General features: G+C 43.7%; 1 protein-coding gene across 11 annotated transcripts in view; it reads left to right on the top strand.

Annotated features, from left to right (window-relative positions):
• TBL1X (transducin beta like 1 X-linked) overlaps nt 1-14579 on the top strand; it is a 251124-nt gene that overhangs the window by 80756 nt on the left and 155789 nt on the right. Inside the window, exon 1 of one of the 11 annotated variants that reach the window (XM_037986325.2) lies at nt 12267-12378. The exons of 9 other annotated variants lie outside the window; for them this stretch is intronic. The gene's annotated coding sequence lies outside the window, so the exon portion shown is untranslated. Of the gene's footprint in view, nt 1-12266; nt 12379-14579 lie in introns of those variants that run through there. One more of the 11 variants, XM_073013884.1, reaches the window with a different exon arrangement.

The following is a 14579-nucleotide window of genomic DNA, read 5'->3' as shown; positions in this document are numbered from 1 at the left end:
CTCTAGTGATGTACTGAGAAGAGATAAACCTGGGACCTTTTGTGTTTTCTTGATATTCATGTTCATGTTGTGTGCAACACAGGAATTGTCAGGAACCTGCAATGCAGTCTTTCTTGATTTAAAATCTTGCAAAATGTGGAATAAAAAGTAAAGCGCAAAGTTTAAGTGGTGAGTGTTATAATTCATGTGAACAATATGATGCTTTTTCTCCTGCTTACTTGAAGACGGCAACTGGCCCTTGAGTTCAGTCTCTTAGTGCAGACAGCCTCCAAAGAAAGTGCATTGCACTAAGGAAGCCCTTGTCATCTTACAAAGGGCAAAGTCTGGATTGCCCCTCCTTTCTCTGTTGTCTTTGCCTGTTGCTCCCTGGACCCCAGCCAGTCTCCCCAGGCCTGGAGGTGGGTCAGCTGGGTCTGTGGCCAGGAGGTGGGGGTCCACATCCACTGTGCTCCTCAGCGGCAGGTTCTGCAAACAGCAGCCCTGGGTCAGACTCCACCTTCATTCAGCCTGAGTGAGGCCATCCAGCTAAGAATGGCTTTGACATTTTAAATGGCCAGGGTGAAAAAAACCAAAAGAGGATTATGTCATAACACATGAAAATGATATAAAATGAAAGTTTCAGCTGTCATACATTTTGATTTTTGTCAGAGTTTCAGAGAGATTTATTTTCTCTTTTTATTAAATGTCACTACATAATATACTTGATTTTGCCTTCTGCTCACTGAAGCTAAAGTGTTTACTGTCTGGCCCTTTCCAGAAAGAGTCTGCCGACGCCCCCTCCCACCCGTGGAATGAGAGCTTCCAAACCGATGCAGAAGACTGTGCGCCCCAAGTGGTTGTAAAAGCCACTCACTTTCTTAGGTTTAATGACTCAAAAGAAAGGGCGCTTGTTCCCTCCCTTCCTTCCCGGGCAGGCCTCTTTGTGGAATGGAGTTTCGTTATACAGAAAGTTGTTCTCGCTGTGCAGAATTCTGCGATGCCTTCACTTGATGGCTGTTTCTTTGGGGATGGGAGGGCTGGGGGGTCACGATCTGATCTGACATGAATGGTTCAGAGTCTGGACTTGGTAGCTCAGAGCAGTCCACTGATTTAGGATCTCTGGAGGAAAAGAGTACTGAGTCGCTGGCGCCTTCTGCTCAGCTCCTGACAGCAGTGTAAAGGATGCTTTCATGACACCCAGCCTTCAGCCCAGGAGGGTGGTGGCAGATCAGACAGCTCTGGAAATGCAGGGTACAATGCGCAGAGGGGGTACACCACAACAGCAGTCACTCAGTGCCCGCCTGGAGCACTGCTCTCATTTCCAGAGTCCCTGTATTTCTGATCTTGGCTGCTTTAAAAAGGAGGTGTGGGCCTGGGATCCCAGAAATACTCCTGTGATTCTGCACCACGGCTTTACCTTAATTGGGGGTGTAGGGGGTGGCGAGAAAGAGGCAGACAGACAAAAGCAGGGAAATCTTTCTTGGAGTCATAGTTAAAAGGATAAAACAAGAGCTTTAATGTAGCCTCTGTTTCCAGCAGTCCATTTTATTGTTTGTCCACAAGCTGAATGAAAATAAACAGTCATTCAAAAATGATATTTATGTAACCTACAAAAATCTCAATCAACCAAGGAAAAGATGTAATGGGGCTTGATACAATATAGGGCTGTCTCCGGAGTTCCCTCCCTTAATTACAGGCCTTTGGTGTAAAACTCCCAAAAGAAAGCAACTTTGATTTTTATTAGACTCTTCAAAATCATCTCGGTAAAATATTGACCTTTTTGTGTGTGTGGAAAAATGACTTCCACAGAATTCTCTTGTAAGAGTGTACATTTTGGTCGTTTTTATGGAATGTAGGGAAAAAAATGTGATGTACCCTTTGTTACATTTTTAAGACCTTCCAAAGAAGATAATTCTGATTGTAACTCATTATAATCCGGGAAAGTAGATTGTTCTGGTTTCAAGGACTGCTTATGCTTTCAATAATCGCAGGCTGCTCTCAGACTTGGGAACTTTTGGTAGATGACAGCAGTGGTTCTCAACCAGGGCAGTTGTGTTCCTTGGGGGACATTTGGCAGTGTCTGGAGACATTTTTGGTTGTCACGTTTTGGGGACATGGGTGGTGCTCCTGGCATCTAGTGGGTGGAGGCCCAGGATGCTGCCAAACATCCTGCAGTGTGCAGGACAGCCCCTGCAACCAAGAATGATTTAGCCCCAGATGTTCATAGTGCCAGAGGTGGAGGAACTGCCTTGGGGGATGTGTAGGAGCCTTACTTTATGGGTTTTTAATGCAAAATGTATGTATAGACACATACATACATACACGCGTAGATGACTCTGCTCAGCGCACACATGAAGTATGCAGTGCACCTGTCCCCTGGGATCTGGTTATACGATGGGTGTCCAGCCTGTGCCCAGGGCATCAGTTTCCTTTGTGCTGCTGCGGTACCTTGTCAGCATGGGGAGGGGGAGGTCAGTTATGAGGAGGCCCTTTTGGGGTAGAGTGGAGGAATGGTGCCGCTGGTCAAGGCCTCTCATGGGGTCATGTTCTTTGTACAGTGCTAGGTGAGGCGGTGAGCACATTCCCATGCATTCTTCATGGGGGTGGTGACGCTGATGTTAAGATCAAGGGGCCTCTCTTGTTCTGCTGAAGGTTCCAAGTAGAGTAGATTTTCTATTTTCAAAATGTAGTTCACGGTGTCCCAATTTTTAGTGCAGCGTATTTCAACAAAATGTTCTTTTGCACATATAAATGGCTTCTGTTGGGAGGTCCGCCTCGGCTTCCCGGTGTGGAATCAGTGAGGGGTAAAGCAGAGAGGGTCTCAGGCTGATATATACTCCCTGTGAAGATGGGGGGAGAACTGTGTTGGCCCATGGCTGTTTGGGGAAACACTTGCATTCCAAGGTATTTGTGGAGAAGATATGCGATGTTTTTCCATGTTGGGCTTCAGATGTGAAGTTTAAGGAAGGAGAATGGAGTCCTGGTGCACCTCTCATAAGCACACGCATGACAGCCGCTCTGCTGGCTCCAGAGTCGTCCAGAGCATCGAGCCTAGTTTCTCCCCAGGAGACTCTCCAATCTGGTCAGATAGGGAGGCTGCGAGTGACCCCCACTGCAGGGGGCAGAGCTGGTGCAGGTGGTGCTGAGCTGACCGGGAAAAGAAGGGCCTGCGGGACCGGCTGCAAAGCCTTTAGGGGAGGGAGGAGGTGAGGAGTTTGGTTTCCTAAACGGGTAGGCCGAGAGAGGCCAGGTTCGTCCCTGTGCAGTGAGGGGGCACTGGAAGGAGGGAGTCCCAGATGGGCCACCCTTTGGGGCTATAAGTCTGGTGGTTATATTTCTCTTGCCTTCAAAATAACATTTCTAGTTTGGGTGTTTGGGGATGACGAGGTTGAGGTGTTTGGGGATTGAGGTGGCCGCGTAGGCATTGAGGAAGACACTGGTGTTTCATTTGGTCAAAGGGGAGTGGTGTGGAACTCAGATCCTAGCTCTGACCCTGTGTGGTCTTGGGCGATCATCCACCGTCAGTCTATTTATTTGTGACTTGGGGGTAACAGTACATGTGAGCGTGAAATAAGATAAGAGTATAAATTGCATCAATGTTTGTGTGTCAAGGTTGCCTGAGGAGGAGTTGGCCGGGCTTGCACTGACGCCTGCTTCTTTGTATCACTCCAACCTAAACCATGACACTTTCAAGGCAGAGTCTAAAGCTTGTCCTCTCACAGTCTTCTACAGATGAGTAGGAGGCCGTAGACCTTGTGAGTACAGAGTCCTAAAAGAAGGCAGAAATGTGTGACTCTGCCCAAAGTAAAGAAAGGGTGCTACTACTGGTCAAAATAGTTGCAAGAATGCTGGCTTTTACAACTCCTGTTTCTGCTGCTATCACCTGGTGCTTGTGTCTTGTTTCCTGGGCTCCAAATCATTTTCACATTTCTCAAAATGGTCCTTGGTAGCTGTGGTAGATGGAATAATGGCCCTCAAGGTGTATCTCCATCCTAATCCTGGAACCTGTGAATAGGTAATTCTACATAGCAAAATGGACTTTGTGGATGTGATTTAAGGATCTCAAGGCCAGGTGCAGGGGCTCACGCCTGTAATCCCAGCACTGGAGGAGGCTGAGGTGGAAGGGTTATTTGAGCCCAGGAGTTCAAGGCCAGCCTGGGCAACAGAGAGAGACCCTGTCTCTAGAAAAAATTTAAAAATTAGCTGGGCATGATGGCACGCGCCTGTAGTCCCAGCTACTCAGGATGCTGAGGTGGGAGGATTAGTTAAGTCCGGGAGGTTGAGGCTGTAGTGAGCCAGGTTTGCGCCACTGCACTCCAGCCTGGGCAACAGAGCAAGACACTGTCTCAAAAAAACAAAGACAAAAGGATATCGAGATGAGGTTGGGGAGGCTGTCTGGGTGGGCCCAGAGCAATCTCAGAGGTGCTTCTGAGTGGAATAGGGAAGCTGGGGGAACAGAATCCCAGAGGAGATAGGAGGATGGGCACAGAGGCCCCAGTGATGTGGGCCCACGAGCCAAGGGATGCTGGTGGCCTCTAGAAGCTGGACAAGGCAAGGAATCGGATTCTGCCCTGAAGCCTTTAAAAAGGGACACAGCCCTGTGACCCATTTTAGACACTGCACATCCAGAACCTAAGAGAGCGTATCTATGTTGTTTATGGTAGCCGAGCTGGAGATTCTCTGTGACAGCAGCAACGGGAAACGCAGACAGTGGGTGAGCACCAGATGGTAGACTCGAGTTTAATACGGTGGAGCAAGGAGGGTCAGCTAATCACTGGCAGAAGATCAGGGCCTGGGACTTTTGCTAACTGTTTCTATAGATTCCTCCTTCCTCTTGTAATGAGAAAGGACAGCCTCGTGGTGAAATTTGTTAGCAGTTTATCATTTTCATCGATCTGATTCTACTAGTGTGATTTATGCTAAGCATAAATGACCAAAGTTGACTGTGGTTTTTTTGAAGAACATTGGAAAATAAACCTATAAAATTCTGTTTTTATAATAATGGTTCAGTTCAAAATAAAGGAATATATTCATAGAAATTAGCTAAAATTATAGAGGGTAAGTTACATACATCTTCTTCTTAAAGGTGCTGGTACTAACACTGGAAGAAGCTGTACAACTGGGCAGGTTATTTTTTGTTTTTTTGTTTTTGTTTTGAGACTAGGTGTCACTGTCACCTCAACCTCCCCAAGCTCAGGAGATCCTCCCACCTCAGCCTCCTGAGTAGCTGCTACTACAGGTGTGCACCTCCACACCCGGATAATTTTTGTATTTCTTGTACAGATGGAGTTTCACCATGTTGTCCATGGGTGAAGAGCCCAGGTCTTCAACTCCTGGGCTCAAGCGATCCAGATGCCTTGGCCTCCCAAAGTGCTGGGATTACGGGCATGAGCTACGGTGCCCGGTCTCAGTTTTTAAAAATATATTTTACCATCACTTTCCAAGCCTTTTGTCCTATGTGACAACAGAAAATTGAATTTCTTAATCCACTTACATTGAATTTAAAATCCACTTAGGAAAGTGGACTTCAGGTATTAGAATTATTAACTCCGAATAAGCAGATATTCTAGCATATTTTGTCTTCCAGATTGTGTTGTGATTGTAACAAGACACATTTTATGCATTTCAGTTTTCATCACAAACTGGCTGAAAATCATGTTATATACAAATATGACTTGATTCAATACAATTTATTGTTCAGGTATAATTTGAATTAGAAAGCCATTTGTGTACCTCTTACTAACTTACATTATGCTATTATGCTTTTGACATCAGAGGAAATACACTTACTTAAAATCCTCGCAGATCCCAGAGCAAATGAAGAGTTTTTGTTCTTTCAAAAATTGGAAGTAGTCTAGTTTTCTGATTGTATAGTAACAATGTAATATATATTGTCTTTATCATTTATACACACATACATAGATCATCTTTCCTTCAAAGATCTCAGATCACTTTTTTAAAAAACAGCTTTACTGAGGTATAATTTACATACCATAAAATTCCCCTATTGTAAACGTACAGGTTCAGTGAATTTTAGTAAATTTACAGAGTTGTACAGACATTGACACAGCACAATTTTAGAACATTGTCATCACCCCAGGAAGCGTCCCTGTAACCACTAGCAGTCACACCCTCCCCAGCCCCTGGCGGCCACTGATCCATTTTATGTCTCTGGATTTGCATATTCTGGACATTAGATATAAATCCAATCATATAACATGTGGTCTTTTATGTCTGGCCTCTTTCATTTAGTTTTCAAGGTTCATCCATGTAGCATGGATTGATCCTTCACTTTTTTATTTTGTGTTTTTTAGAAACAGGGTCTTGCTCTGTTGCCCGGGCTGGAATGTAGTGGTAGGATCATAGCTCGGTGCAGCCTCAAACTTCTGGGCTCAATCAGTCCTCCCACCTCAGCCTCCCAAATAGCTGGGACTGCAGGCAGACAACACCACGCCTGGCTAATTTGTTTTCAGTTTTGTAGAGAGAGTGTCTTGTTATGTTTCCTAGGCTGGTCTTGAACTCCTGGGCTCAAGCGATCCTCCTGCTTCAGGCTCCCAAGGTCTTGGGATTACAAGTTGAAACCAGCACACCTGGCCTGTTTTTTATTGTTAGATAATATTCCATTGTTACGAATATCCCACATTTTTAGATTGATTCATCAGTTGATGAACATTTGGTTGTTTCCATTTTTTTTGCTGTTATAAATAAAGCTGCTGTGAGCCCTCGTGTACAGGTGCTTACATGCACATATGCTTTTATTCCTCTGGGGTAGATTTCTAGGAGTGGAATTGCTGAGTCATATGGCAACACTATGTTTAACTTTTCGAGGAGCTGTTAGGCTGCTTTCTATAGTGGCTGCAGCATTTGACATTCGCACGCAAATGTTATGAGGGTTCCAGTTTCTCCATATCCTCACCAACACTTGTTATTCTCCCTCAGAGAACTTTCTGAATCTCTCTTATAATGCCTAGAGGGTTCCTTGTTGAAGATGAAATTAGGGACTACCATGAACTACTTTAGGAAACCTGGAAGAAAGGAGTCAGGCCCCTCTTTCATATCTATGTGGTGTAACCGGCCTCTCAGAAAGATTGGTTGGAGTAGATGGGAGAATAAAGAAACGAATGGGTTGGGTGCAGTAGCTTACACTTGGAATCCCAGCACTTTGGGAGGCTGAGGTGGGAGGATCACTTGATCCCAAGAGTTCGAGATCAGCCTGGGCAACATGGCAAACCTCATCTCCACAAAAAAATACAAAAATTATCTGGGCATGGTGGCACATGCCTGTGGTTCCAGCTACTTGGGAGGCTGAGGTGGGAGGATTATTTGAGCCTGGGAGTTAGAGGCTGCAGTGAGCTATGATTGTGCCACTGTATTCCAGCCTAGTTGCCAGTGAGACTGTGTCTAAAAAACAAACAAACAAAAAAAAGTACAAAGTATTCAGTGCTGTCAGATGTTCTGAATGTAGCACAATGAGAATGCAGTGGTGGGGGAGAAGGTGGATTAGTTTCTGTGGCTGCTGTAACAAACTACCACAAATCTAGATGCTTAAAACTACACACATTTACTATCTTAACAGTTCTGGGCTGGGTATGGTAGCTCATGCCCGTCATCTGAGCACTTCAGGAGGCTGAGGTGCAAGAACTGCTTCAGCTCAGGAGTTCAAGACCAGCCTGGGCAACATGGCAAGACCCTGTCTCTAAAAAAAGAAAAAACAAAGCCAGGCATGGTGGTGCACACCTGTAGTCCCAGCTACTTGGAGGCTGAGGCAGGAGGATCACTTGAGTCCAGGAGGTCAAGACCGCAGTGAGCCATGTGGGTGCCCCAGCCTAGATGACAGAGCAAAACCTTGTCTCTATAAAAAGAAACTGAAAAAAGAAAAGAAAAAAGTAGTTCTAGAGGTCATAAGTTCCAAATGGGTCTTATTCTGCTAAAATTGAGGCATCTGCAGGGTGGTGGTGTTTTCTGAAGGCTCGAGGGTTAAGTGTCTGGGCTTTGTTTTTGTTTGTTTGTTTGTTTGTTGCCTTTCTCAGTTTCTAGAGGCTGCCCACATTCCTGAGCTCATGGCCCCTTCCTCCATCTTTAAAGCCAGCACTGCTTGTTCGAGTCTTTTTCACATTGCGTTTCCCCTTTTACATTGAAAGGACTCTTCTGATGAACCACTTCTGTTAAAACCACTCTTGACCCAGCCATCCCATTACTGGGTATATACCCAAAGGATTATAAATTATGCTGCTATAAGGACACATGCACACGTATGTTTATTGCAGCACTATTCACAATAGCAAAGACTTGGAATCAACCCAAATGTCCATCAGTGACAGATTGGATTAAGAAAATGTGGCACATATACACCATGGAATACTATGCAGCCATAAAAAAGGATGAGTTTGTGTCCTTTGTAGGGACATGGATGCAGCTGGAAACCATCATTCTCAGCAAACTATCACAAGAACAGAAAACCAAACACCACATGTTCTCACTCGTAGGTGGGAACTGAACAATGAGATCACTTGGACTCGGGAAGGGGAACATCACACACCGGGGCCTATCATGGGGAGGGGGGAGGGGGGAGGGATTGCATTGGGAGTTATACGTGATGTAAATGACGAGTTGATGGGTGCAGCACACCAACATGGCACAAGTATACATATGTAGCAAACCTGTACGTTGTGCACATGTACCCTACAACTTGAAGTTTAATAATAATAAATAAATTAAAAAAATAAAAAAATAAAAAAAATAAAATAAAAAAAAATAAAAACTCTCCAAAAAAAAAAAAAAAACAAAAAAACCACTCTTATGATCCAAGATAATTTACTTTTTTTAAAGACAAACTGATGAGCAGCCTGAATTTCATCTGTAGCCTTCATTCCTCCCTGCCATGCAACTTAACTTGTTCATGGTTTCTGGGAATCAGGATGTGGACAGCTTGGATGGGGATGGACCTTAACTCTGGCTGCCACTGATGGCGCCCGGTCAAAGTATTCTATAGGATTTATTCTTGGAAAGGGCATTAGCCCCAAGACCCTACTTTGCTGGCTGTGTAGGAAGCACGAGGTCAGTCAGGCAGTAAGAGGAGCATGGACTTGTTTTCTGAAACAGCGACACAATCCGTTACATATTTTTGAATGACGAGATGAGATCAGACTTATGCTTTAGGAAGAGTCACAAGGTTTTGTGGATTTGCAAGGGAAACAGGCAGGCAGAGGGAGTTCTGTGTTATCGTCCAAAGGCTAGGGTGCCAAAGAGGGCAGTGGCAGTGCACTTAGAGAGATGCAATGGGGCTGCTTTGGGGCTCTGGCGACAGGACTGGGGTCTGATTGATGGAATACCAGGAGGGGGATGGGAGACGGAAAGAGATGAGTCCAAGATGACAGTTGGAAGGTCTTGGACTTCGGAGTAAAGGGTAGCGATTGAGGAGTTTAAGGGTAGAATCAGGCTGGGGAGAACAAATTTACTTTTGAAATAGTGACCTTTGGATGCTGGACAGGGAGATATGAAGCAAGCAGAGGAAATATGGGCGTGAAATAGAGCTTTAGCATTTTCTGCAAAGAAGCCACCACATTCGGTGACATGACAAGGGAGTGATGCCAGAGGGAAGAGAGGTACAAGGGCAGAACGCTGGGGAAATGCCTGTGTTTAATGGGCACGGAGAACCCACTTAATAAATAATCAGAATGTATTGCTGGACTAAAACAAAAGTCCTCAGTAGCTCATTAAATTTTTCCTGGAATTCCCAGTCAAATCTGTGAAACAATTTTAATGCTAGATGTTTTATAAGTATTTCTCCAGATATCTGGAAATTTGTCCACAGACACACTAGGCATTGTTTATAAACTGAAGTCAGTTGACTCAAGTATTTTGGAAATGTCTGTAGACCCTAGTGTGATTAATAGAAACACAAATTATTTTAAAGGTGTCACTCAATTTACAGTCATTCTGTATTTTTGCCATTTGGTATTTTTTCCTGAAACATTACATAATAGGAGTGCAGCATGCTTTCTTTATGTAGGTGATCTGTGAAACTTTTTGACACTTAAAAATTGGTTTTTGGCAAGGCACAGTGGCTCACACCTGTAATCCCAGCACTTTGGGAGGCCGAGGAGGGCAGATCACCCAAGGTCAGGAGTTTGAGACTAGCCTGGCCAACATGGTGAAACCCCGCCTCTACTAAAAATACAAAATTAGCTGGACGTAGTGGCGCACACCTGTAATCCCAGCTACTTGGGAAGATGAGGCAGGAGAATTGCTTGAACCTGGGAGGTGGAGGCTGCAGTGAGCCGAGATCTTGCTGTTGCACTCCAGCCTGGGCGACAAGAGCGGAACTCCATTTCAAAAAAAAAGAAAGGAAAAATATATATACACACACACGTATATACATATATGCGTATACGTATATATATGTATATAAAAATTGGTTTTTGCTTTTTGTTGCAGTATCACTTGCAGTTACAAAGAGGTGAACGTAGTGGTTACAGATTGGGTAGTAAGGCAGGACCTGGCCGTATGATGGGTTACTAGGCACCTGTGTTAAAAATAGTACTGTGGAAGTGGTATATTTATTGGCATGTCCATGTGTTTACAATATATTACAGTGGTGTTACTGTAATCCCCAGGAGACCAGCAGCCCAGTTGGGACTCTGAGATCTCTAAGATGTGTCCTTGGAGTAAACCAAGCTGCAGGGAGGTCTGTACACTTCTGTGTTGTTTATGCACTCATAAATTTGATTTACATAGCTGGACTTTGGTGTCATCCAGTTATCTCATATTGAGGGTTATTTTAAGAAGTGTCCCAAGGAACTGTGTTGTGTGTTTACTGAGGATAGCATTGCATGTAATCCACAGTTTCCTCTTTCTGGGAGAAATTTTGCTCATGTGTCACAAGTCTAGGTGCTGTGTTTCTGATATTTGTATCTTCTTTACTGTTTAGATACTGTGAATCCAGCATCTAACTATAGTTCCTTCTTTGAGGTCTAGGAAACGTAGAATTGGATTGACAATTCCCTTCCATGTGATTTCAGGTTGTATCCGACTGCAAACTTTGGGTACTGCCTTCACCTCTCAGCTTCATCTCCTTTGTCCTACCATGATCTTCTCTTGGCCCCAGTTTACCCAGTGAATGACTTTATTTCTGCTGTTTTGTATGTGTTTTTGGAAGCCAGCCCCAGTTTTTTCTCTTCCTTTCCTGGGTGGGGAGTTAGAAGTGTTGCAGTGGATAATAGTGCTGTGGCTTTTTGGAGGTTGTTGGTTTGCAGTAGCTTTTGAATTCTGGTATGTTAGTGGCATCTTATTCTAATCTAACTGCTTCCTTTTGAAGTACATCAAGATGAAGTATATTTCTCAATTTATTATGATGAATACTCTATCAAAAGCAGCTGGTGCTTAGGCCCTGGGTAGAGTTTTAAGATAAAGTTCTTTAATATCAATTTAGAAAAAGAAAGATTCATAATGATTAATGGAGCTCCTGCATCACTGAATTTTGCTGAAATCAAAAAAAATTATTGGACTTAAAGTTACATTGAATGTAGTGGAAATTCTTTTTCTTATCTCCATTACTGTTGGGGAACAGTTTCCTCTAAACCCCATTGAAAACTGGGCCTCGTCGCCTTCAATATACTTCATAACATTTGTTGGAAAGCAAAAAATGAAAACGAAGTATTTGAAGTAAAAGTTCCTAAATGTGTCCCAAGAAATGAGGATTACTGTGGAAAGAATGGGGAGTTATTTCTCGAATTATAAGAAGGAAATACCTGCAGCGTTTCTTGCATCAGTGCGGCAGCCCTGGTTGTTCTGTTCATCGTGGCTGGTAATAATGCTCTCAGGTTTATAGTTTTGATGAGTCAGGAGCTAGGCTACGTGTTTTACATATAGTATCTCTGTTCCATCAGCTGCCGAACTTAGATATCCTTCACCCCATTTTTGTGAGACTCATGGATTCTTGTCTGGGACCATGCACCTAGTAACTGACAGATTGCAAACTAGTTCTGTCACCTGTGGAGTTCCACGACAAAGGCAGTTCTAGGCAATGTTTATGTAGTGTTCCTTGCATGCCAGGGGGGTTCTGTGCTCTTTCCATGTGTGAATGATAGCATCCACCTGCTAACTTTGTTGGGAGGGTTCAGTTATCCTCTCTGTACAGGTGAGAACAGGAGGTACTGAGGACATCTGGCCCAAGGATACTACTGCTGGCACGGGGTGGACGGTGATTCGTCCTCAGTCCTTCTGGCCCAGCATCTGTGCTGTTTGTTGCCAGGCCAGCTGCGTCCCAGATAGAGTGACAGGATCTGTTCGCGTCACAACCAGAAAAGGCTCTGAGGCCAAGCTCCCTGCGTTGCTTCTCACTTTCACTCTGGAATCAGAGGTGTGTGCCTGGAAGACTTACCTCTGCATGGACAGCTGGTAAGGTGTCACAGAGGGTGAGGTGGGCCATTGTAGCAGAGAGTTGTTAAGAGTTTGTTATGTGGGTTTTCTCGCAGGGTACAAGGCTGGGGAATGGGAAACTAGTTAGGAGACCTTGCTAATAGCGTGGACCGAAGATGGGAGGTAGGTCCAGACAGATTCCACAGTGTTCATGAAGCAGGTGTAGACAGATTGCAGAGCTGTTCATGAAGCTGATTTGCCAGGGCTTTTTAGGGATGGAAAACCCCTTTTCTGTGTTCATTCTACCTCCTGTTGTCTACAGATGACACCTACACAATCAGGTCCTCCCAACTCCTTCCACCACCCAAAGTGAAATACGCAAGTCCCAGAGAACTGTCATTCTTACCGAGGTGGCTGATGTAGGATGTCAGAAACATCTCCCACCCCAAGTTGTGACAACCTGAAACATCCCCAGACATTGCCAACTGCCTCTTGGAGGGGGCACAGTCACCCGCAGTTGGGAACACAGGCCTAAAAGCTTGGAGCCAGGGCTGACTGTCTGTGTAGGCTAGAACAGAATTCCTGACGACCCATCACCAGGACATTTGACACTCCAGCCCCCCACCCCCCACCCCCACCCCAACCACCACCTTTTAAAAATTTCCATTTTTGGAAAAGGCTGGGGCTTAGAAGTCATTATGAAGGCACCCATTTCCAGAAGGGTAAGAATCAGAAAGTTGGTTAATTTGGGTCTCTGCCTTGTAGGAGTTCCACAGCGTCTTTCAGTAGAGCGAAGCACCAGTATTTGTATGAGTGTTGAAGTTGTTTGGTGGCGCGGGGTAATGCAGGAGGAGAGAATTGGGGAACTGTTCACCATCCAAACAGGCTGTGGAGAAGAATACTGGGGACTTGACTGTGATGGAGACAGGAGCACTGAGGTCGGAAAAGCGATATCTGGGTTCTCTGTAAATTCTGATTTCTTCTGCTAGGATGAGTATAGAAACATGTTCTCTGGGGTGAAAGTGAAGCCTTGTGAAATTCATATGGGTGCAGCTGCTGAACTTTATGGCCTGAATATGGAGGTGGCGGTTGAAGCAAGTTTGGTTTGTGAATAGAAATATACGTGTTCATATGTATGTGTGCACGTATGTGTTTGTGCATGCGTATGCTTTAGGACCCAGTCCTTGAATTAGCTGATTATTTCTTTCCCTCTCTATAGACATTGGTGAGACCTAGGTTTTGAGATACTTATGTAAGTGAATAGTTGAATTTGTTTGAGCATATTTAATTGCTTTCCTGAAGGGATTTGCTGGCTGTTTTGTTAAATGAAATTGAAGACAGTACTGTTGACCTTTCCAGGTGAGGAGGGAGTCAGATGTGTTTTGCAAATGATGGAAACTGAAACGTGAGTACCAGGACCATATGGTGTTCAGAAACTTTTATCATAACTACAGTGAATAAATAAAGTGCTTGACAATTAGATTTAAAATTAAACTTCATCCTCATTGCAAAATGTGGAGACAGTGCTTTGGGACATGAGGAAGAGATTAATTAGGATTCTTTTCTACCTCGTGATGCACTATGTGAACAAAAAGCTGATTGGTATTACGTGAGAATTATCTTCATAAAGTTCAGAGTTGTATCTATGGGGAGAGATTTGAATTGCTGTTAATTGACAATTTGCTGAATTGGAAAGATCGTATTACCTTAATACTTTAATGTATCATCTTTAAATGTGATTCTTTTTCTTTCTCTCTCTAAAGATTAGTTTCATGCCACTAAATAAAATTTAATCTTTCACTGTAATTTAAATAATAATAAGTGCTTATAAGCGTATTATGCAGCTGATAGCTTGTTAAAATTTCCTGTGGGCTTGTTTTTTGTTTAGAAGTACTGATTTTGCCAGTTGTACAAGCATGAAATATTGTTTATCAAGCCTCATAAAACATTAAAGAGGAAATCAAGTTTGTGTGACTTTAATGTCTCTTTTTCTCCTTATTTCAGTGGCTCGTACTCTTACCCTGAACTTGTAAAATCTACAAGCTTAATAAGATTCCATGTTTTATAGGAACTAATTCGATGCCTTACCTGAAGAGTAAACTAAGAAAATGTGTTTCTCCCATGAATCTTTACATAGAAAAATGAACGATTTTTCCTGAATATTTATTTCTCAATATATACAGCATTACTATGTCTGTTTTTCTTCAAAGTAGAAAAAAAATTAGTGGTTGCCTTTGAGT

This window comes from Chlorocebus sabaeus, chromosome X (assembly GCF_047675955.1).
Source record: "Chlorocebus sabaeus isolate Y175 chromosome X, mChlSab1.0.hap1, whole genome shotgun sequence".
Taxonomy (NCBI): domain Eukaryota; kingdom Metazoa; phylum Chordata; class Mammalia; order Primates; family Cercopithecidae; genus Chlorocebus; species Chlorocebus sabaeus.
This window is presented reverse-complemented; position numbering and strand designations above follow the sequence as displayed.